This window comes from Heteronotia binoei, chromosome 1 (genome assembly GCF_032191835.1).
Source record: "Heteronotia binoei isolate CCM8104 ecotype False Entrance Well chromosome 1, APGP_CSIRO_Hbin_v1, whole genome shotgun sequence".
NCBI classification, from domain to species: domain Eukaryota; kingdom Metazoa; phylum Chordata; class Lepidosauria; order Squamata; family Gekkonidae; genus Heteronotia; species Heteronotia binoei.
The window spans coordinates 54,148,320-54,171,556 of NC_083223.1; the positions used below are offsets into that span (position 1 = coordinate 54,148,320).

Sequence of the window (23,237 nt, forward strand, 5' to 3'; positions counted from 1 at the left end):
TAAAATTCCTAGGAGAAAAAAAAAAAAACTCTGAGAAATTCCTGTTCACGCTCCAATTATCAGAACATTCAATTTATGTTCTGCAATGCATACCAAAGTTCCTACTAGATTATTTAAAAGTGTTTGCCTTCATACCAATTATTAAATAATTGCTAGAAATGTATTGTTTTGTCATTTTAAAAATTGTGGATATTTTTCTGGTATACATTTCTTCCAGGATTAAAAAGAAAGAAATACTTTGCTTTTCTTCATTAAAAGAAACACTTAGGGGTATTAAGCTACCGTCAACTGTATTGAGTAAAATGTAATAGCTGTACTTTCCTTTGGTGTTATATATAAACATTTAGCTCATATAACCTACAATACCTCAAGGGATAATATTATATTCACAAACATAACTTCCAAATACAAAAGATTTCCTTTCACTGCTTTCTTATTCATTTTTCATTTTAACTGTTCAATCTTCTAGCTACTGTATGAGATTCTTGTAGTCCTAAAACCCCTTTACTGGAAGATAGGGTTGCCAAGTCCAATTCAAGAAATATCTGGGGACTTTGGGGGTGGAGCCATGAGACTTTGGGGGTGGAGCCAGGAGACATTGGGGTGGAGCCAGAACAAGGGTGTGACAAGCATAATTGAACTCCAAGGGAGTTCTGGCCATCACATTTAAAGTGACAGCACACCTTTTTAAATGCCTTCCTTCCATAGGAAATAATGAAGGATAGGGGCACCTTTGGGGGGGGTCATAAAATTGGACCCCCTAGTCCAATCATTTCAAAACTTGGGTTTTGGGGGATGGGCACTAGATGCTATACTAAAAATTTGGTGCATCTACCTGAAAAAACAGCCCCCTCAAGCCCCCGATACCCACAGATCAATTCCCCATTATTCCCTATGGGAATCATTCTCCATAGGGAATCATTCTCCATAGGGAATCATTCTCCATAGGGAATCATTCTCCATAGGGAATAAAAGATTGTCCAGTAGACATTTCCCTCCCCGCCCTCGCTTTCTAAAGCAGGGGGAGGGCCTCCAAACCAGAGAATCCTCTGCCCCCTCCCTCTCTCACACACACAAACACTTACTGGGTCTGGTTCCTGCACAACTTTACTTGCTTTGAAAACGAAAGCAAAACAAAGGGAGGGGCTGTTCTTTGACAAATCTGTTACTGACACTTTCCCATGAAGCACTTCCTGTTTCCTGCTTAGCTTTAAAGGCACACATTTTAAAAATGGACTTGTTTGCAGGTTTCTAAACCTGCCGGAGCTCTAAAGATACATGGTGACTGTGGGGGTGGGGCTTCCCCCACCAGCTAGCTGACTGGGGGCAGGGGAAGCCTGTAAAAACGGGAGATCCCCCGCTGGGATCTGGGAATTGGGAAGCCTACTGGAAGAATAAATGAGCAGTAAGCAAGATATTTAAAAATGGCAGCTTTAGGGTTGCCAAGTCCAATTCAAGAAATATCTGGGGACTTTGAAGGTGGAGACAGGAGACTTTGGAGGTGGAGCCAGGAGACATTAGGGGTGGAGCAAGATCAAGGCTGTAACAAGCATAATTGAGCTCCAAAGGGAGTTCTGGCCATCACATTTAAAGGGACGGCACACCTTTTCAATTCCTTCCTTCCATAGGAAATAATGAAGGATAGGGGCACCTTCTTTTGGGGCTCATAGAATTGGACCCCCTGGCCCAATCTTTTTGAAACTTGGGGGGTATTTTGGGGAGAGGCACTAGATGCTATACTGAAAATTTGGTGCCTCTACCCCCAAAAACAGCCCCCCAGAGCCCCGGATACCCGCAGATCAGTTCTCCATGATTTTCTATGGGAATAAATCTCCATAGGGAATAATGGGGTTCCCAGTAGACATTTCCCTCCCCTCCCCCGCTTTCTGATGACCCTGAAGCGGGGGGAAGGCCTCCAAACCGGGGGATCCCCTGCCCTCGCCTGGGGATTGGCAACCCTAGGCAGCTTACACGGATTGCCAATGTTGGTTTTAGAAATTCCTGGAGATTTGATAGGGGTCCCTGGAAAGGGCATAGTTTGGGGAATGGTTGTGCTGTTTACCAGGGTTGTGCTTCCTCAAAGTCTTCTTTCCAAAGCTGCTATTTTCTCCAGGAGAACTGATCTTTAAAATCTATAGATGAATTGCAATTCCAGGAAAATTCTCTGCTCTACCTGTAGGATGGAAACTCTAGATACAGGGGCTATCCAAAACACAAAACCAGTACACATCAACAGACTGCAGACTATACAGACAATATCTGGAAATAATCTCAGTATCTAGCCTCAACATTTTGCTTGATGTACAAATGTTACACTTTTTAAGGCAGGCTGTTATCTTTCAGATTTTTTCTGCATTTGATGAAAATGTCTGAAAATGTTCAAAAGTGGGTCCTTCTTTGCTTGCTGAAACTATAGATTTTAATACCATGATGTCATAGCTAAAAACGGAAATATTTTTACACATCAATTTGCCAAGTCTAACTCAGAAAAAATATGGGGACTTTGGGCGTGGAGCCAGGAGACTTTCATATTCCCTAAAATAAATAAAAATATAGCAGTGCAGTTCCCCTGAATGCAGTCTTCATTTCCTCATCTCCCAGCAGCTGCACATCCTCTCTCTCTCTCGGGGAGGGATGGTGGCTCAGTGGTAGAGCATCTGGTTCGTAAGCAGAATGTCCCAGGTTCAATCCCTGGCATCTCCAACTAAAAAGGGTCCGGGCAAGTAGGCGTGGAAAACCTCAACTTGAGACCCTGGAGAGCCACTGCCAGTCTGAGTAGACAATTCTGACTTTGATGGAGTAAAGGTCTGATTCAATATAAGGCAGATTCATATATATCATATATCTCACACAAACACACACACACAAAACAGCCAAAATAAACAGTTTGCAATCTCACACTTTTGTGATCTTACGGGGACAATTTACTCACAGAGTTGTTGAATGTAACCATCTACTGTATATTCAATTCAACCAAGTTCTTCAGACTAACACAGGGAATCCAAAGGTTCTAGTTTACTCTTTACTCTCTATTTTACTGTGCAAATGACTGCTGAAAGAAATGTTTGTTGTGCTGGTTTTCCTTCCTTTCTAGCAGTTCACTGGGAGAAACCATGTTGTTCTGCCAGCTTGCCTCACCCCAATTCAGCCTGGCTCCTACAGATTTAAAGGCACACATACCATCTAAAAAGCAAGCACTTTCCAAGCTTCTTCTAGTCTTCAAAAATGGAAAGCCACGTGGTGGCTGCTGGGGTGGGGCTTCCCCCCGCCGACCCGCTGACTAAGGGAGGGAAGGAGCCTGCAAAACCAGGGGATCCCTCACTGGGACCTGGGGACTGGGAAGCCTGCATCAATTTCACACAATTCCACAGGGCTTGCAAAACAGTTGTTCCACTGGGCCAGGGTGGCCAAACTGTGGCTCTTTTGCATATATTGTATGGCTCTTGAAACTCCCACTGCCCTGTTGGCCAGCTTGGAGAAGGCATTTCTCTCTTTAAACCACTTCTCCAAGCCAAAGTAGCCGGTGACTTGGAGAATGCATTTAAAGTTGCTTTCTTTCTACCTTTCACTCCCTCCCCCAGATTTCTTCCTTCCTTGCGGCTCTCAAACATCTGATGTTCATGTCTTGTGGCTCTCAAACAACTTATGTTTATTCTATGTGGCTCTTACGTTTAGCAAGTTTGGTCACCACTGCACTGGGCCTATGCTTGAGAGCACCGACAGGCTTCTTGTTGATAGGTGTCATCTAGCTTTGGCCTTCTCCCCTTTCTCTTCTCACCCCCCTTGTTTCCCCCTGTTTCACTTCTTATCAGATGCCTATATACAGCTCCTCCATATGAGTTTTATGCCATCTTAGATTATACTTCTTAGATTGTTTTTATTGAGTTTATTGTACTTATTGAAATTGATTAATTATGTTTGTAATATTCAAAAGGTTTTTGGAATGCATGTTTTTTTTAATAATCGCTGTCACCTGCTCTGAGCTGGTTCTGGGGAGAGCAGGTTATAAATTGAAATAAATAAATAAATAAATAAATAATTGACTGTAAACTAGAACAGCTGGTCACAGAGCCAACCAATGGAGTAGTGATCTTGGACTTGGTTTTTAGTGAGACTCAAGATCTGGTGAGAGATGTAGGTGACTTGCTGCACCTTCTGGGTGCAAACATGCTATTAAATTCAGCATACATAATAATGGAAAGTTATCCTAAAGTCCAAAACAATGATTTCAAAAGTGATAACTTTAAAAAAAATAAGGGGAATAGTTAAAAGGAAGCTGAAAGGAAAACTCAAGACAGTCAAATCCCTAGAGGATGCTTAGAAGCTATTTAAAACCACCCTAATTGAAGAATGCACTGCCCCAGGTTAGGAAAGGCACTGCCAAGTCAAAAATGGAGAATGTGAGTAGTGGATTGCTAAAAAGTGTCATGATAAACAATAAACCTTCAATATATTCAGAGCAGGAAGCCAAAAGAAGCAACTGGGCCTTTGGATGACTAAGGAATTACAGGGTTGCTAAACTCAGATGGTGAGATAGCAGAGAAGCTCAATTAATTCTTTCCATGTGTTCACTGAGGTTAAGCGTGGGGCCCATGACACAATGGGCGTTTTCGCACTGACCTTCAAGTAGCGCGACCACCCTCTTCACACCGGAGGATCTGCCCGGATTTCGCACAAGAAGCGCCGGCGCACCCAAAAGAGCCGGCTACTTCCGTTGCGAAACCCGCTCAAACGTTTTCCTGCTTCTTGGCGGTTTCCGTTTGAGCGGGTTTCGCGACGGAAGTAGCCGGCTCTTTTGGGTGCGCCGGCGCTTCTTGTGCGAAATCCGGGCAGATCCTCCGGTGTGAAGAGGGTGGTCGCGCTACTTGAAGGTCAGTGCGAAAACGCCCAATCAGTATTTTCAGGAAGGGAGTCCAAAGAACTGAGTCAAATTGAAATGACAACAGGTGAAATTCTAGATCTACTGGACAAATTAAAAACCAATAAATCTCCAATTCCAGAGGGTTCCTAGGGATCTCAAATGTGAGACAAGTGAAGTACTAACTTTGTAACTTGTCACTAAAATCAGCCACTGTATCAGAAGACATTTGGAGTTTAGGCCCATGGAAGGAAGGGTTGGGGGGAAAACCTCAGTAGGATGTAATGTCAGAGAGTCCACCCTCCAAAGCAGTCATTTTCTCCAGGGAAACTGTCATCTGAAGATCAGTTGAACTTCCAAGATATATCCAAGGCCCACCTGGAGATAGCTAACCCTATCAACAGCATTTACAACTACAGATATAAATAAATCACAATTGTTATGACCATAGCAACATTTGCAGAGACAAGATATTCAGTAACATTCAGAAAGGGCACTCTGAACAAAGGCAAATCCTAACAAATGCTGCCCAGTAACGCAAACAAACAGCAAGACTAGTACCTTCACTTCAAAAAATACAGGATGGCTTCTCTCTGCCCCCATGTGTTCTTCAATGTCTCCTACTGCTGTCTTGATGCATTATCTCTCTTGATGCATTTGGGGGTGGAGTTTCCCCTGCTGGCCAAAACCTCAAAAAACAACCCCCCCCCCCCAGAGCCCCAGATACCCACCAATCAATTCTCAACTATACCCTATGGGCATCGGTCTCCATAAGGAATAATGGAGTGCCTGGCAGACATTTCCCTCCCCCTCTGGCTTTCTGATAACCCTGAAGCAGGGGGAGGGCCTCCAGACTGAGGGATCCCCTGTCCCCAACTGGGGATTGGCAACCCTAGTTTCCAGCTTCATTTTGGGTGTGGAACCTTATTTAATGAGCAGTTGAGCCGAAACTGAAGGAATATCTCATCCAAGATTGAATGTCTCATCCAAAGAAGGCATTGATTGTTGGCTTCACACCTGAATTTCCAAAAAGCTTATTTCCTACATTTTCAAAAATTCACACAACCTGAAAGACAACCTGAAAGCTTATTTCCTACATTTTCAAAAATTCACACAACCTGAAAGACACCACCAAACATATACAGAGAGAGAAATCTCATGCAGAAATGTATAATTCTGATAAAGAACACTAAATATTCCCATAATGTGCTTCTCACAAGAATCACAGAACATTGCCAAAAGCATATGAGCTTGTTTTCATTAACATAACTTCCCTACCACCAATCAAGTAATTAAGCTGCTTTGAAAGAGGAAATCACAGCTAACTCAATACAAGATGCTGTCAGAGATTAGGTCCTAGCCAGTCTCACATGCTATTCCCATGTGTTTATAAAAACAATGTTTCTATAGAAAAGGCAGTACTTCAAATTGACAACTGAATCTCTCACTTCTGTGGCACAGAAAGGGACTATTCCATTGTTACAAAGCTGATAAAGGAAAGGGCATCTATTGGGAGGGCAGAGCAAATAATTTATGAACCATTATTCTTTCAAAGGTCTCTAAGTTTCACCGAACTTTGGAAGCACCATTTCACTTGCCCCAAAGAAAGAAATTCAAGACAGAAAGATCAATTGTCATGAACAATTCTGTCAGGAAAATAAATTACCAGGTGCTTCCAGAAGTTTGTGTGTGTGTGTGTGTGTGTGTGGATTATTATCAGCCATTTGCCACTATTTGCTTCTTTCAGCATGAGAACTGTGCTCTTCCCTATACATATTGCTTCTACCACAAAGCAGCAGAATCAGCAAAGGTGGCAGAACAGCTATAACACAAAAATAGTGATGGTTAACACCACTTGTATAAGACTTGTCTACAAATTCCCTTGTATAAGACTTTCTATCCTCATGAGCAATGCTATATATTTCACTGAAGAACTACTACAACCTGGGCACAAGACAAGACTGAGGTCTGAATAGGGTTGCCAACTCCAGGTTGGGAAATTCTTGGGGATTTGGGGGTGGAGCCTGAGGAAGGCAGAATTTGGGGAGGGGAGGGACCTCAGCAGAGTATAATGCCATGGAGTTCATCCTCCAAAGCAGCCATTTCCTCCAGGGGGACTGATCTTGGTCATCTGGAAATCTATGGTAATAGCTGGAGATCTCCAGATGCCTCCTGGAAGTTGGTAACCTTGAGCCTGAATATTACCTATGTCTCCTAGAAAGGCTACCCTAAAGCATTATCATTAAAAAATATATCAGGAATTAGAACTATCTAGCCATTGTTCCATACCAAACAGGTTTTCCAGAACTAGGGTTGCCAGGTCCAACACAGGAAATGTCTGGAGACTTCAGGGATGGAGCCAAGAGCAAAGTTGTGATAAGCATGACTGAACTCCATTGGAGTTTCTTCCATTAGAAATAATGGAGGATGGGATACCTTCTTCGGGGGCTCATAGAATTAGACTCCCTGGTCCAATCTTTTTGAAACTTGGGGGAGGGGGTAGGTTAGGAGAGGCACCAAATGCTGTGCTAAAAAAATGATGTTTCTTCTTAAAAAAACAGCCCCTCCAGAGCCCCAGATAACCATGGATTGATTCTTCTTTATACCCTATGAAGAATGCATTCCATAGGGAATAATGGAAAGTCCAGTGGCCATTTCCCTCCCCTCTCCCCCACTTTCTGATAACCCTTAAGCGAGGGGAGGGCCTCCAAACCAGGGGTCCCCTGTCCCCAACTGGGGATTAGAAATCCTATGAACTGAACCTAAGGCTACACTTCTAAACATATTTACTAAGAAGAAATCACCTTTGAACTCATAGGGGAAATTAACATATTTTAATCAGCCTATAAGGCTTTGGCCTTCCCTGTTTTAAGTAGCTTGGAATTCAGAATTAAACAGATCGCATGATTTACAAGTCAACATGCTACCATAAAATCCAACCAATACAAAAATATTAGATATAATGCAACCATCCATGTCCAGACTGTGGAAGAATGAAAGATGTCCATGTAAAGGGTTGGATGCAGCCAGCTTTTTCACTCCATCTTGCCTAATTTTTCTACCCAATCCAAATTACTTTTGAATATGCAGATTCTGTGATCCCCAGCATAGAACTTTTTGGTAGCCAAGAGGAACTCTTCCCTCCTGTTTCACCTGCAGAAGAGCTGAATGGATCCAATATTATTTTTCAGGCTCAGTAGGTAACAGGAAGGAAGAGTTCGTCTTGGCTACCAAATGTTCTACACTCTGTATTCTTGGTGCTTGGGGGAGGGAAACAGTGGGTGGGCTTCTATTGTCCTGGCCCCACTCTTGGACCTCCTGATGGCACTTGGTTTCTTTGGCCACTGTGTGACAGAGTGTTGGACTGGACAGGCCATTGGCCTGATCCAATGTGACTTCTCTTATGTTCTTATGTTCTTATGTTCAGTAGCACTTGCCTTCCCTGTTTTAGTGCACTCCTCAGTCCTGCTCTGCAGCTAACATGCAAGAGCAAGTTTCTTTATTTCCTCCACCTGGTAGAGGACACTTACTAATGGAGAACTTCAACACACACTTAGAGGCCACAGCCCCTACATATATAGAAGATAAAAGTGAGACCACTCCCATACAAGCTTTAAAGAGAAAACAGAGACCAGCTCTTGAATGGGGTTGCCGGGTCCAAATCAAGAAATATCTGGGGACTTTGGGGATGGAGCCAGGTTGTGACAAGCACAATTGAATTCTGAAGGGAGTTCTGACAATCACATTTAAAGGGATCATGCTTCTTGTAAATGCATTCTCATCATTTGGAAATGATAAAAGACAGGGGCACCCTCTTTGGGGGGCTCATAGAATTGGACTCCTTGATCCAGTCTCTTGTTGCTTATATCCCAACTGGGGACTGGCAACTCTACAATTATTGAAGGTTTAGTTAAAGCTATTCACAGACGCATAGTTCACAGTTTTAATCCCTGATACCTTCAGTTAAAAGGTTATCAAGTAGTGCAGCCGTAAAAGACCCTTTCATTGGAGAGTTGCTGGTTTTCAGAATACTACTGAGATGGAAACTAGAATTGGCTCAGAAATTCAGCAGGTTCAGAAACTCAACAGCCAATTATTCACAGGGGCTAGCCAAAGGAGAGTGAGCCTCCAGCATCTGATGATTACTGTCAATGACATTCTGACCAGGGCTACATGCAGATAGCTGCACATTTAGATGAATGAGGGATCAAATGAATGGTTTATTGCAAGTAGCAGCAGAAGCCATTTCATCTTCCAGTTCTCAAACCAGTAGTGCATTTGTATCAAACTGTATCACACTGGAAGTGAAATGTGCACTTTACCATTGTTAACATCAGGACCGATAGGAAACAACCAAGACTATAATTATATAAAACCAAACAAATGTACTGTTAAAAGCACAGGGTAATATAAAAATAGCAGAAAATGTTACAAATATTAAACTTATTTTATTTTCATGGTGCACACTTCCACTATGTTTTGTTTGAATCATGAATATTTTGCTTCCTATCCCCAAAGATTTCAGACATGGAAAATCAAATCTAATTTGTGGACATAGATATAAAGGGAGCTAAATGAAAATGGAAAATATGCTAATGCTGATAATATGCATTCCACTGAACTTCTCCTTTGAGTTTACTTAATCAAGTATGATATTAATTAGCAACACTTGAAGAGGAAGCTAGAAGATGCCTAGAATTAATTGAATGTAAACAAGAGCAACATTTTTAAATTCACAAAAGTAATTTAACCTGGTCAGTGTCTTCTTCCTACTACATGACAGAAATATCCATAATGATTCAGAGCATGAAGCAGGCTATTGAACAAAGTGAAAAGCACAGGCTACATTAACTGTTGCTATTCAGGCAGATTTACACATTGCTGTGGTGTTGTTGAGTGCATTTGACACAGGATACTCTTGGGAATGCCCACGTTTTAGCAACTGTGACAACAATGTCAAAACTGTAACATAGCTGTTCATTGTGTCTCAAGAGATGAGAAGAGTAGCCAGGAGTTCCTTAAGCAATACAGACTGTTGCATATCATTCTGGGAATAAATATATAGCTTCAGCATTTTATACAGATATTCACATACAGATCTGTTGCAGAAATAATGTATGAAGTAGCATAGGTCAATTAGGTAGATATTGTAGGAGATGCATGGCTGATTCTTCCCACTCTTTTTTTGGCTGGTATTGCAATATCAGTCAAAAAAGTGTGGAACTCTTGTCCTAAGACTAGGAAGGACTGGTGCTTCGAATAACAAATGATTTTGCTTCTGTGCGGCTAATGAAGCTATGATGCATTGAATTTCAAACTAAATCTCTGGCTGATGAAGGTACGGACACTGAAAGTGGTCCTGGCTTTGTCCTTCAACTACGTTTTTGGCTTTTCCCAACAACAATGTTGATTGAAGAAGAAGACTTTTGAATAAGAGAAAATTTGATTTATTATATTGTATAAATTGCAAACCTAAGAGTGCTACACAGTTTGTCTTTATTTATCTGTTGTTGTAAACTGTGTTTCTTCATTGTGTAATTGACCATATTTCTTGCTTGTTTTTTTTGCTGAATATATGTGTGTGTGAATTCTACTAAGTTTATGCTTCTAAAAAAGTTAGCTAAAAGCTACAAAAGCTTAAACCAACATCCATTTTTAAATATTTACTCTCTCTCCCTTTATTATAATTATAATATCACACTAATATAGGTTATATCTTCAGAAAGCATCCCCACATAAATCAATCACAACTTGCATAATCTCAGTGGAGCCAGGACTCTTAAAATTATTAGCACAAAACTTCATTTCTATGCAAAGCATATGCTCAGATAAGAATTTTCTAACTGTTCTCGAGCAGTCCATCCTGTCCTGGGATTGTTTTCCAGATCTCGCCCGAAGCACAAACCCAAAATAGATTGTGTAGAACTGCATCTTTGCAACAATCTCGTATTGGAAACAGTATGCATCACCTTAATGATTTATTCACTGCCAGCTTTCTCTAGGTTTTCTTATCTGCAGGCTGGCTTGCACGATGATACCAGAGAAGTCTGAAGCGCCTATTAACATAATAACTCTATAGTATTCATTTAAAATCAAACAGAAAGGAAGGAGGCAGATTTTTTGTTATTCAAGGTTTCTCCTAATCTCAGGGGATACGGTAAACATCTCTAGTTGTTCAACTCAACAGATAAAAGTGTTATGCAGTCATATTGCCTTTGAAATTTATACTGACAAGTTGCATATTATGTACCTTATCCTGCTACAAGGAATATTTATGGCATCATTAACCCATAAGAGTGCACAAAATGCATTATTCTTCTCTGATCACCTTGCAGTACATTATGCACGGCATGTATAATGAATGTAGTCATAAAACACATACAGTACAGAGGCAATTGTTTTAATGTGTAAGCTACAGTATTAGAGATAGATTTTTTTAATGCTTTTACAAAGATGATATATGATGAAGCTGACAAGGATCATGGCAGGCAGAGACTACTCTGTATCATTTGCCTGACATTGCATGAATAGACATTATGTTCATGAAGCTTAGCTATAGTTGATTGTGATACATTTACATTATTTCCTGACATAGTTGGTCTATGAAATCTTCACTACAGAGCAATCCTCTGAAGATCCCTTTGCAAATGTGAATGTCAGCATCTCAGTGAGGTTACATATACAGCATGTTTTTTAAAAAAATATTCCCATCAGGAAAAAAATAACATAATAGAAAGAGAAATAAAATTGACCTTGCGGTTGAAGATAGTGTCCCATGGAACATTTGTATATACATATAAAATGCATGCATATGACATCAGTTGCAAAGGGTACAAAATGCCTTATTCAGTCCTTGTTTCTTCAAATACTTGCAAGAAGAATCATTCATTGCTCCATTTATTTAAAAGAACTACTATTTATGTGCAGGAAGTTGCCCTAGGATGATAACTTAAAGGGAAGCAGCACTAAACTTGAGCCAGCTACAAATATTTTGGCTAAGCAGCTGTAGATGTGTTAACAATGAGAAATGGAGGGATATAACACCACAGGCATGTAGCAATACAAAAATGGCTGGATCTGTCATGCTACCTTGGAGGAAACAAGAATTAGATTAAGGCAACACGTACTGTCTGTTTCTCTTAGCTGGGTCTTGGAAGAGTGAGGAAAAGGCCACAGACTGACAGAACTCTGTAAATGCATGTATTTATATTTATTCAAATGAAGTTGTAAATTTGCTCAAAATCAAATAGTGCCTTTATGAAGACAGAAAGAAACTTTGAAATAGTGCTGACTGGAAATATAAGCAAAATGAGAAACTTGATTTATTTAAGGTGGGTTGATATGGCCATCGAGCTCCCAGCTTTGGACAGTGACACATTGATGCCAGCCCAACAGGTGAAGAGCTTAGGAGTGACCTTGGATGCCTTCTTTTCCATGGAGGCCCAGATCATGATGGTTGCCTTTTGTTATCTTCAGCAGATCAGGCAGCAAGCACCATACCTATCCCCCCCTCCCCAGGTTCTGGCTACAGTGATCCATGCAATGGTCACTTCCAGACTAGACTATTGTAACTTGCTCTACTCTAGCTTACCCTTGAGACTGATCTGGAAACTGCAGCGGGTGCAGAATGCGGCAGCTCGCCTGCTGACTGCACCACCTTTACGGGTGGGCATTCGGCCAGCGCTCCGCAGTCTGCACTGGCTGCCTATTGAGTACCAGATTCGCTTCAAGGTTTTAGTTCTAACTTTTAAAGCCTTACGCAGCCTGGAACCAACATACATGCGGGACTGTCTCCTTCCATATATGCCCAGGAGGTCATTACGTTCAGCCTCTCAACATCTGTTGGCCCAAGAGATGCCCACCTTGCCTCAACTAGGGCCAGGGCTTTTTCAGTCCTGGCCCCGACCTGGTGGAATCAGTTCCCTATTGAGATCCAGGCCCTACCTGGCTTATTAGCCTTCCGTAGAGCCTGTAAAAAAGAGCTGTTCCAGCAGGCTTTTAGCTGAGGCTGTGGACATCTATTTTTGATCTGGTTGGCCTCCTTGACCAGCACTGTCATCTATGCTAGGAAACGGAATAAAAACTGCCATTTCTATGAGATATCATGATGTGGGACAGCTAGGCTGGGCAATATGTGATGACATGGTAATCTGAATGCTGTTGAGTTGTCTATTTATAGAATGTTTTTGTTGTATTTTATTGTTTTATCATATGTTGTACTCCACCCTGAGCCCTACAGAGAATGGGCGGAATAGAAATATACTAAAAAACTTACATATGACATTATTAAAACAATTCCAGATTATCAGAAATCCTTTATTGATATGAAAATGTTACACAAATTATATGGTTGCATGGACTTCGCTCTAAAATCTTGATATGAAATTCATATATGGACTCTATCATTGGATATTTTCCTTAACAAAAAAAAATCCCCTTTATTAAAAAAAATGCTTTACTGGGTGATTCCAGGTGCTTTTCTGAATCGGTGTCTTCAGAGAATGAGCCCCAGAATAGGGATGGGCATGAACTGAGAAAACGCAGTTTGGTTTGTGGCCAAACCACAACTTGAACCATGAACTGAACCGAACCAGGAGATTTGTTTGCAAACCAAACTGGCCTGTGCCCTCACAGACCCTGTTGAAAGGGACTGCAGTCTCTTTCAAGAGGGTCTGCATGAAGTCCAAAAAACAGCTGAGTGACTGCATAAGAGCACATCAGCTGAGCAATGGGGAGCACCTCTCCGCTGCCCAGCTGTCTTTGCAGCTTTCAGAGGGAACAGAAAGCAGAGGTTTCAAGGGATTCTGAGTTCCTTTAAAACCCTGCTTTCTGGTCCATCCATAAACTGCCACAAACCACCATGAATTGCTTTAAAAGTTTGTGGACGTTTGTGACAGTAGACCCATAGACAGTATAAATTAATAATCACAACCACCACCATGAACAGGGCAAAAATCATAATGAATTTTGCTTTGTCATTCAGTTTGTCCCCAACCCTACCCTAGAAGGAAGTATTTGGTAAGCCATTGTTTGGGCAAGTGTTGATAACTGTTCTGGCCCCTGTACAATTGCTTCCGATCATGAGAATCAATGCATTCATCACAGTGGTGGCTGCAGATCTATAATTCCAGAGAGGTAGCAAAATTAAACAGAGGTCTTGTGGCATTTTGTGTGCATTAAGTGCTGTCAAGTCACTTCCACCTTATGGCAACCATATGAATTAATGACCTCTAAAACATCCTATAGTTAACAGCCTTGGTTAGGTTTTGCAAACCAAGGCTGTGGCATTTTAAATACTAACAATTAAGCTTTCATGGATAGGTTCCTTTCCTCAAACACTATGAGTGAATGCTCATTTTGCATGCATTTGGGAAGGCTGAAAAAAACAACAGCTAACAGCAGGATCAAGAGGTCATTAAATGAAGAACTGCAGAATGAAATGCAATTATGTTAAAATTAAAATCTAATAAAGAAGAAATACAAAGACCATTGATTAAACTAATTAACACTAAGCTAATTAATGCCTGTAATGTGAAAGTCTCTCAAGGACTCAAGGTAGATTATACAGAGTAAGTCAATACAATTACCAAGACGGAACATCCAAGAAACAATCCAATAGGATTTGAATTGTAGGAATCTAGAACCAACCAGAAATCAGAAGAGAAGCAAAGCATAAGCATTAACATGCAATCCACCCCTGGCTTATTTAAGTATCCAGGAAGATTAAGGGCAGGGCTTTTTTTTTAAGCAGTTCCGTCTGGCTTAACTTCCGGGGTGTGTGGCCTAATATGCAAATGAGTTCATGTTTGGATTTTTCTACAAAAAAAGCCCAACATGAACTCATTTGCATATTAGGCCACACACCCCGGAAGCCAAGCAAGCCGGAACTGCTTAAAAAAAAACCAATGTGAATGTCAGGGGTTGTGGCCTGATATGCCAATGATTGATGGTCACAGTAGCAGGCCTCAGACTTCCAAGAAGCCTATCCAGGTCCCCACACTGAATAACTGAAAACTTTCCCATATAATCGGATGAGTATCATCTGAAATATGAACATCAAAAAAGCCCTGTTGTATCAGACCAGTGGTCCATCTAGTTCAGGCCCTGTCTCACTCAGTAGACAACCAGTTCCTTTGGAGCATCAATACCAGGCTGAGGCCTTCCCCTGGAGTTGGTATTCAGAGGTTTACTGTCTCTGAATATGAAGGTTTCCTTAAGTTACCATGGCTAGTAACCACTGATTAGACGTGTCCTCCATGAATCTAATTCCCCTTTAATGCTACCTATGCCTGTGGCCATAATCACTCTTTGTGTGAAAAAGTACTTCCTTTTGCCTGTTTTGAAATGACTGTCCATCAGCTTCATTGCATACTCTTGAATTCTGATATGTGGGAATAGAGAGAAAAAGATCTCTTTGTCTGCTCTCTCCACGTCATACATAATTTCAACTCTTAGTTGTCTCTTTTTAAAAACTGAAACATCCCAGACTCTTTAATAATAATAATAACAACAACATTTTATTTATATCCCGCCCTCCCTGCCGACGCAGGCTCAGGGCGGCTAACAACAACTTAATCCATGCAATAAATTATACAACGAATTTTAAAAACACATTCACTTAAAACATTCCAATTTTAAAATTAACATTTCTGGTGCTATTCTGTTAGATATAAATATTATGGCAGAGTCACTTGAGGCGAATCCAACAGAGGGACGGTGGCTCAGTGGTAGAGCATCTGCTTGGTAAGCAGAAGGTCCCAGGTTCAATCCCCGGCATCTCCAAAAAAGGGTCCAGGCAAATAGGTGTGAAAAACCTCAGCTTGAGACCCTGGAGAGCCGCTGCCAGTCTGAGAAGACAATACTGACTTTGATGGACCAAGGGTCTGATTCAGTATAAGGCAGCTTCATATGTTCATATGTCGTTCGGTTAGGTAGAGGCCATCCTAAAAAGGATGGTCTTGCAGGCCCTGCAGAACTGTTCAAGGCTCCACAGGGCCTGCACTTCTTCCGGGAGCTGGTTCCATAGGTATGGAGCTGCAATGGAGAAGGCCTGTGTGCGAGTGTTCTTTAATTTGCCTCCTTCGGTCCAGGGATAGTCAGTTGGTTCTTCCCCACTGACCTCAGTGCTCTCTGGGATTCATATGGGGAAAGATGGTCCTTCAGGTAGGCAGATCCTCAACCATATAGGGCTTTAAAGGTGATAACCAGCACTATGTAATGAACCCAGTATACAACTGGCAGCCAGTGCAGCCCACGCAGCCCCGGCTGTATGTGCTCCCACTTCGGGAGCCCTAATAACAGCCTAGCCGCCGCGTTCTGCACCAGCTGCAGCTTCCGGGTTCGGCACAGAGGCAGCCCCATGTAGAGGGCATTACAGTAATCTAATCTTGAGGTGACCGTGGCATGAATCACTGTTGCTAGGTCGCGACGCTCCAAGAAGGGAGCCAACTGCCTTGCCCGCTTCAGATGAAAAAACGTAGACTTGGCAGTGGCTGCTATCTGGGCCTCCATTGATAATGAAGGCTCCAGTAGAACTCCCAAGCTCCTGACTTAGTGCGCTGCTTTCAGTGGCACACTGATTCTTGGCATAGCTATTCTCACAAGGTAGGTTGGGATAAAAATGAGTGAAGTAGACCCAGTACGCTGACCTGAGCTTTTTGGAACAAAGGTGGGATTTTTTAAAACATCAAGCACACAACTTCATTTAACAACAACATCAATTAAAAGTATTCTTTCACAACAAAAGGAAGTAATAATTGAATAATTGTTCTGCTGGGATTCTCTGATTTGACCTTGGTTCTATTGAGCTTGTTGGTTCCATTTGCATTGGGAGGATTTTGGCCAGTGGTTGCTTCCTTGGGTGTTGGAATTTTACCCCCACAGAAAACAATGGAGGATGGCTGTGAGGGTCCATAGAAATGGACTCCTTTGTCCACTTAACTTGAAACCAGTGTTCCCTCTAAGCTGAGGTGGTGTGAGCTAGCTCACAGTTTTTTAGCCTCCAGCTCACACATTTTTGTCTTAGCTCGGGAAAAAGGCTCCAGAACAAACTAATTTATGCAATAGCTCACAGCTTTAATGCCAGTAGCTCACAAAGTAGAATTTTTGCTCAAAAGAATGGATGTGAGGGTGATCTGGCTGCGACATCTGTCACCCCATTGATCGCCAGGGTTGATTCGGCTGATCTGGCTGGCTAGGCGGGTGTCCCCTACCTCTAGGGTGGCCAGACCGTCCCGGGCGCCCGGGAATGTCCCGGTTCTGGCCCCCTATTCCCGCCTCCCGGGCTGGCTATACCGGGACCATTTAGAGGTCCCGGTTTAGCCAGCCCCGGAGGCGGCGGGCCGCGGGCGCCGGCGGGGAAGGCGGTGAGGGAGGGAGGGAGTGTCCCTGCGCGTGCGCAGGGCCCCTGCACACGCGCAGGGACGCTCCCTCCCTCACTCGTCGCCTTCTCCGCCCACGCACGGGGCCCGGCGGCGGTGGCAGAGGCCTCTCCGCGGCCTCCGCTGGTCGCTGGAAGCCCTCCAGAGACTCTGGAGGGCCTCCAGCGACCAGCGGAGGCCGCGGAGAGGCCGCGGAGCAGCCGACGCTGGTCCCAGAAGGCCTTCCAGAGACTCTGGAGGGCCTTCCGGGACCAGCACCAACCAGCGAAGGCCTCTCCGCGGCCTCCGCTGGTCGCTGGAGGCCCTCCAGAGACTCTGGAGGGCCTCCAGCGACCAGCGGAGGCCGCGGAGAGGCCGCGGAGCAGCTGGCGCTGGTCCCGGAAGGCCTTCCAGAGACTCTGGAGGGCCTTCCGGGACCAGCGCCGACCAGCGAAGGCCTCTCCGCGGCCTCCGCTGGTCGCTGGAGGCCCTCCAGAGACTCTGGAGGGCCTCCAGCGACCAGCGGAGGCCGCGGAGAGGTCGCGGAGCAGCCGGCGCTGGTCCCGGAAGGCCTTCCAGAGACTCTGGAGGGCCTTCCGGGACCAGCGCCGACCAGCGAAGGCCTCTCCGCGGCCTCCGCTGGTCGCTGGAGGCCCTCCAGAGACTCTGGAGGGTCTCCAGTGACCAGCGGAGGCCGCGGAGCAGCCGGCGCTGGTCCCGGAAGGCCTTCCAGAGACTCTGGAGGGCCTCCAGCGACCAGCGGAGGCCGCGGAGAGGCCACGCAGCAGCCGGTGCTGGTCCCGGAAGGCCTTCCAGAGACTCTGGAGGGCCTCCAGCGATCAGCGGAGGCCGCGGAGAGGCCTTCGCTGGTCGGCGCTGGTCCCGGAAGGCCCTCCAGAGTCTCTGGAAGGCCTTCCGGGACCAGCGCCGGCTGCTCCGCGGCCTCTCCGCGGCCTCTGCAGCCGCCGCCAGCCTTGCCAGCAGCACCAGCCGCCGGGAGGAGAGGCCGTCACCCGCCCTGGAAGAAGGTAAGCAGGGAGGGTGGGGGCCGAAAGCGGGGGGGGGGCTGGCGGGAGGGGGCGGTCTCCGCGCCCTCCCCGGCCTCCGCAGCCGCCGCCAGCCTCGCCAGCAGCACCAGCCGCCGGGAGGAGAGGCCGTCACCCGCCCTGGAAGAAGGTAAGCAGGGAGGGTGGGGGCCGAAAGCGGGGGGGGGGCTGGCGGGAGGGGGCGGTCTTCCTTCCCTCCCCCCTCCCTTCCTTTCTTCCTTCCTTTCTTCCTTCCTTCCCTCCCTTCCTTCCCTCCCTCCTCCCTTCCTTCCTTCCTTCCTTCCTTCCTTCCCTCCCTTCCCTCCCTCCCTCCTCTCTTCCCTCCCTCCCTCCCTCCTCCCTCCCTCCCTCCCTTCCCTCCCTCCCTCCCTCCCTCCCTTCCTTCCTTCCTTCCTTCCTTCTTCCCTTCCCTCCCTCCTCCCTTCCTTCCCTCCCTCCCTCCTCCCTTCCTTCCTTCCTTCCTTCCTTTCTTCCTTCCTTCCCTCCCTTTCCTCCCTCCCTCCTTCCTTCTTTCCTTCCTTCCTTCCTTCCTTCCTTCCTTCCTTCCTTCCTTCCTTCCTTCCTTCCTTCCCTCCCTCCCTCTGTTCTTATGTGACACAGAGTGTTGGACTGAATGGGCCACTGGCCTGATCCAACAGGGCTTCTCTTATGTTCTTATGTGACGCAGAGTGTTGGACTGGATGGGCCACTGGCCTGATCCAACAGGGCTTCTCTTATGTTCTTATGTGATGCAGAGTGTTGGACTGGATGGGCCACTGGCCTGATCCAACAGGGCTTCTCTTATGTTCTTATGTGACGCAGAGTGTTGGACTGGATGGGCCACTGGCCTGATCCAACAGGGCTTCTCTTATGTTCTTATGTGACGCAGAGTGTTGGACTGGATGGGCCATTGGCCTGATCCAACATGGCTTCTCTTATGTTCTTATGTGACAATACTGACTTTGGTGGACCCAAGCACTGATTCAGTGTAAGGGAGCTTTGTGTTTGTGACTGGAGTGGACAATACTGACTTTGGTGGACCCAAGCACTGATTCAGTGTAAGGGAGCTTTGTGTTTGTGTCTTCTGGTGCAATTTTGTTCTCAGATCCTGTATTTACTTCATCAGTATATGGGATAAGGCACTTTCTCAACTGTGCTGCATAATGCAGCCTATTTATTTTGTCCTGTTTGCTCTGTTGGCTCTATCTGTGCCACCTTCATCACTTTCGGGGTGTGGATCCCCCAGTGGGGTGGTCTCCCGACTCCCTCTGCCGGCTGTTTCTGATAGCCCTGCGCCCCCTCTTTCATTTGATATGTGTCCCGTGCGGGTGCCACCCTCCCGCCGGGAGATGCCGCAAAATGAGCCCCCTTGAGGCTTATGGCGGCAGGGCTCGGGGGAAGCGAGCTAGACTGCTGTTCTTTTGAGGGGTTATAGAGTGTTTCGAGCCCGTCCCTGTGGCATCGGTCCCATCGTTGTAGGGCCCAGGGGGGCCGGCGCAGCGGCCCGCTGAAGCAGCCTGTCGGTCACTTCCGGGTTCCTGTCCTGCATCTCGACCTGTGTTATTAGTGACCCCTCAAAAGAACAGCAGTCTAGCTCGCTTCCCCCGAGCCCTGCCGCCATAAGCCTCAAGGGGGCTCATTTTGCGGCATCTCCCGGCGGGAGGGTGGCACCCGCACGGGACACATATCAAATGAAAGAGGGGGCGCAGGGCTATCAGAAACAGCCGGCGGAGGGAGTCGGGAGACCACCCCACTGGGGGATCCACACCCTGAAAGTGATGAAGGTCGCGCAGATAGAGCCAACAGAGCAAACAGGACAAAATAAATAGGCTGCATTATGCAGCACAGTTGAGAAAGTGCCTTATCCCATATACTGATGAAGTATATACAGGATTTGAGAACAAAATTGTTTCCGGCGGTGATATTTGGGGGATTTTTGGGGACGTCACAGGAAGCGCTGTGAAGTCACTTCCTGTTTCCGGCAGTGGCATTTGGGGGAAATGATGTCATTTGGGGGAAGTGATGTCACAGGAAGTGATGTCACTTCCCGTTTCCGGCAGGTGACGCGGGGAAATGATGACACAGGAAGTGGTGTCACTTCCTGTTTCCGGCGGTGGCATGACATCGCCGGAAGTGACGTCACCAGAAGTGACGTCACTTCCTGTTTCCGCGCAACCCTGCCTCCCCCCTTCCCCCCCAAGGTGTCCCTGGCTGGCCTTCAGACATTATGGTCACCCTACCTACCTCCCTCACCGCTCCATGTGCGTCCCTCCCGAAGCTGCGCGCTCTGTGGAAGAGGACACCATCCCAGATAGAAGGAGTGTATCGTTCTTCGGTCAAGGGTATACGATAGCTGCGCTCCCCTGCTAGAACCTCCAATCAAGCTCAAGGTTCATTTGTAGGAGAATGTAGGGCAGTCAAGCTCACAAGACTCCACAGTTTAGAGGGAGCATTGCTTGAAACACAGGGATTTTTTTTTAGTGGACAGGCAGCATTTGATTTTTTAAAAAAAAAACATTCCAGCTGCCTGGAAAGATTCCTGATAATGGACCTGAATAATTTCAGAAATCTGAAATAATAAACCCTAAATCTGAAAACCATAATTTGGGACCTGAATAACCTGGAATATCCTTTCTAAAATCCCCCCTCCAAGAAAAAACCTTTTTTTTTTTTCAGCTGCACGTGTCTAGTCTTGAGAGCATGTATGCTCCACTTTGCTATTAATACTGGCACCCAAGTATCTTACAGTGTTTTTCAGACAGTTGAAAACAAAAAAAGGCAATAAAGACTAAAAAATTCCTGAACGAAAACAAGAAAAATTGGGGTACTGGCAAATCCAAACTGTTGCTGTTCTTTGTGCTGTGCTGAAGGATAGAAGAAGCTGACAGAAGTCCTCATGCCAAGTCTCAGATACTCCAGTTGGTGCAGAGATGAGCTCAGTGGATTTAGCCCCTCCTGAGATGTAAGTCATTGAATAACTTAAGCAAGCAGTGGGGGAAAAACAAACCTTTTACTGCCTCAAATACACTGAGTGAATTTCTGTAATAAATGTTCCATATACCTCCTTCCATTTTTGGCATTGTAGATTTGTGCAGTTCCATGCTTTTTGTATTTTGTAATATATGCAGAAAGCCAAGAAGAATTTTAAAAGCAAACTGAAGGCATGAAAATATTCATGATTGATAGGAAATATGGTTTCAGGCTTCTGCACAATGTTTTAGCTGTTTTTTAGGTGGATACTTCAGACTTCCTTGAGAAATAGCCTATGTGACTAGCTGTGTTATTTTGTAGAAAAAAGCATAAGCAGTCTTGTAACAAGAACACATGTTTTGAGTCATAAGTTTCTGTGGATCACAGGCTCCTCTAATATATGCATAAATGTATAAGCATAATAACACTGCTGATCTTTTGCTGCAGGACTTTTAATTGTTATTAATATGAAGTACATCCCTATTACTAAAATGAAATTGGAACTGGCAGTTCATTAGAAGACAAACGCAACTGCTCTAGTCAGCTTAGCCACCAGTTCCAACATATTGGTTGGTCCCCAATTGGAATACTGTCTTCAGTTTTTCACATGACAAATTGAGAAGAATTCTGACAAGCGGGAATGAATTCCAAAGATGTCTGATAACATTTCAGGAGACAAACTGAAATGTGGCAGGCTAGAGAAATGGAGTATGTTCAGCTTAGAAAAAAAAGGGATTAATGTGGGTTATGGTGAGAATTCTCAAATTTTAGAAGAGGAGCAAACAATTCATCCCTTCATTCGTTGATGGTCTCACAATGCTTAAACTTTGGAAAGAACTTGCCAGCAATAAAAGACAAACTGCTGAAACAAACTGCCAATGAAGCTGTGAAATTTCTTTAAAGGGTTTGAGGAATGTGCTGGACGGATCTCCTAGGAGGTGCTTCTGCTTTAAGATACATAATTTGGAGTTGGAGACTGGAGTGGATACTCCACAGTTAAATTACAACTTTATTGGTGGATCCAATGATTCTGTTTCACCAAATTAGATCCAATGATTCTGTTCCACAGTCTTCCTTCAATGAAACAAGACTGATTCTTTTATAAAAGAGTTGTTACTCAGAATACATAGCAGAAGGGGAATCATTAAATCACCCTGGTGGAAGGGAGCTACTGGATATGATGAGATAATAGACAAGGCCCCTTTAATTCTCTTTGCAAGCAAGCTTGGGCAACCAAACTATTTATGAATACATTGGCAAATGGCTCACTTTACACCAAGTTTTATTCTGAATGTTCAGAATCAGGGGTCATTTTGTAGAAAAATAGGTGGTGGAGCTCATCCAAGGATTGTTATGCAGCTGCATCTACTATTTAATGGACAAGGTGGGAAGGAGGAGGTGGAATTCTCAGAAAAGTTCAGGAGCTGTGCTTCTGTGAGCTCCTGCTGAATCCAAGGCCTGTTCAGAGTACCATGGCCATCCAGAGCATCATGAGATGCCAATAGGGCGCTCTCTCTCTCTCTCTTTCCGGACCCTAATACCCTAGCTATATGCAGACCTGTTGATGCTGACATTGTTTCACTTTGCTACACCATCCCCTACTGATATACAGGAACATCCACAGCAGACAGTGACAGACCAGAAGAATTAGAAGTTTTCTGATTGCTCCCAAATGTAAAAAATAATTTTGTCGGGATTCATAGCATTTCTAGCCTTTATGTATGGATGTTCTGAATTCATGTTTATATTTCTGCCTATGTATTCTTATTTATTTTCAGTGAACATTTTCCATTCATGAGGCGTCCTGATGCTATAGGATTTAAAATTTAAGCCATTATTTACCAGTCTTTACTATAGCTTTAACATATAGGAAAGCAGTTAGTGTTATTGATTCTTTAGCAAAGTTTCACTAAAATGTATAATATTGTACAGTACAAATGGATAGCCTGAATGAGAATGAGGCTTTAAAACCTAGTAATTTGTTATTCTAGACATTTATTTATTGTATTTTCAAGTGTTATAAGG

At 44.4% G+C, this 23,237-nt stretch overlaps 1 protein-coding gene and 1 non-coding gene across 3 annotated transcripts in view; one reads left to right on the top strand and one right to left on the bottom strand.

Annotated features, from left to right (window-relative positions):
• SNTG2 (syntrophin gamma 2) overlaps positions 1-23,237 on the bottom strand; it is a 442,273-nt gene that overhangs the window by 319,361 nt on the left and 99,675 nt on the right. The gene's annotated exons all lie outside the window — the stretch shown is intronic.
• TRNAT-CGU (transfer RNA threonine (anticodon CGU)) lies at positions 2,629-2,703 on the top strand. The gene has a single exon. It is a non-coding gene; the product is annotated as a tRNA-Thr (tRNA).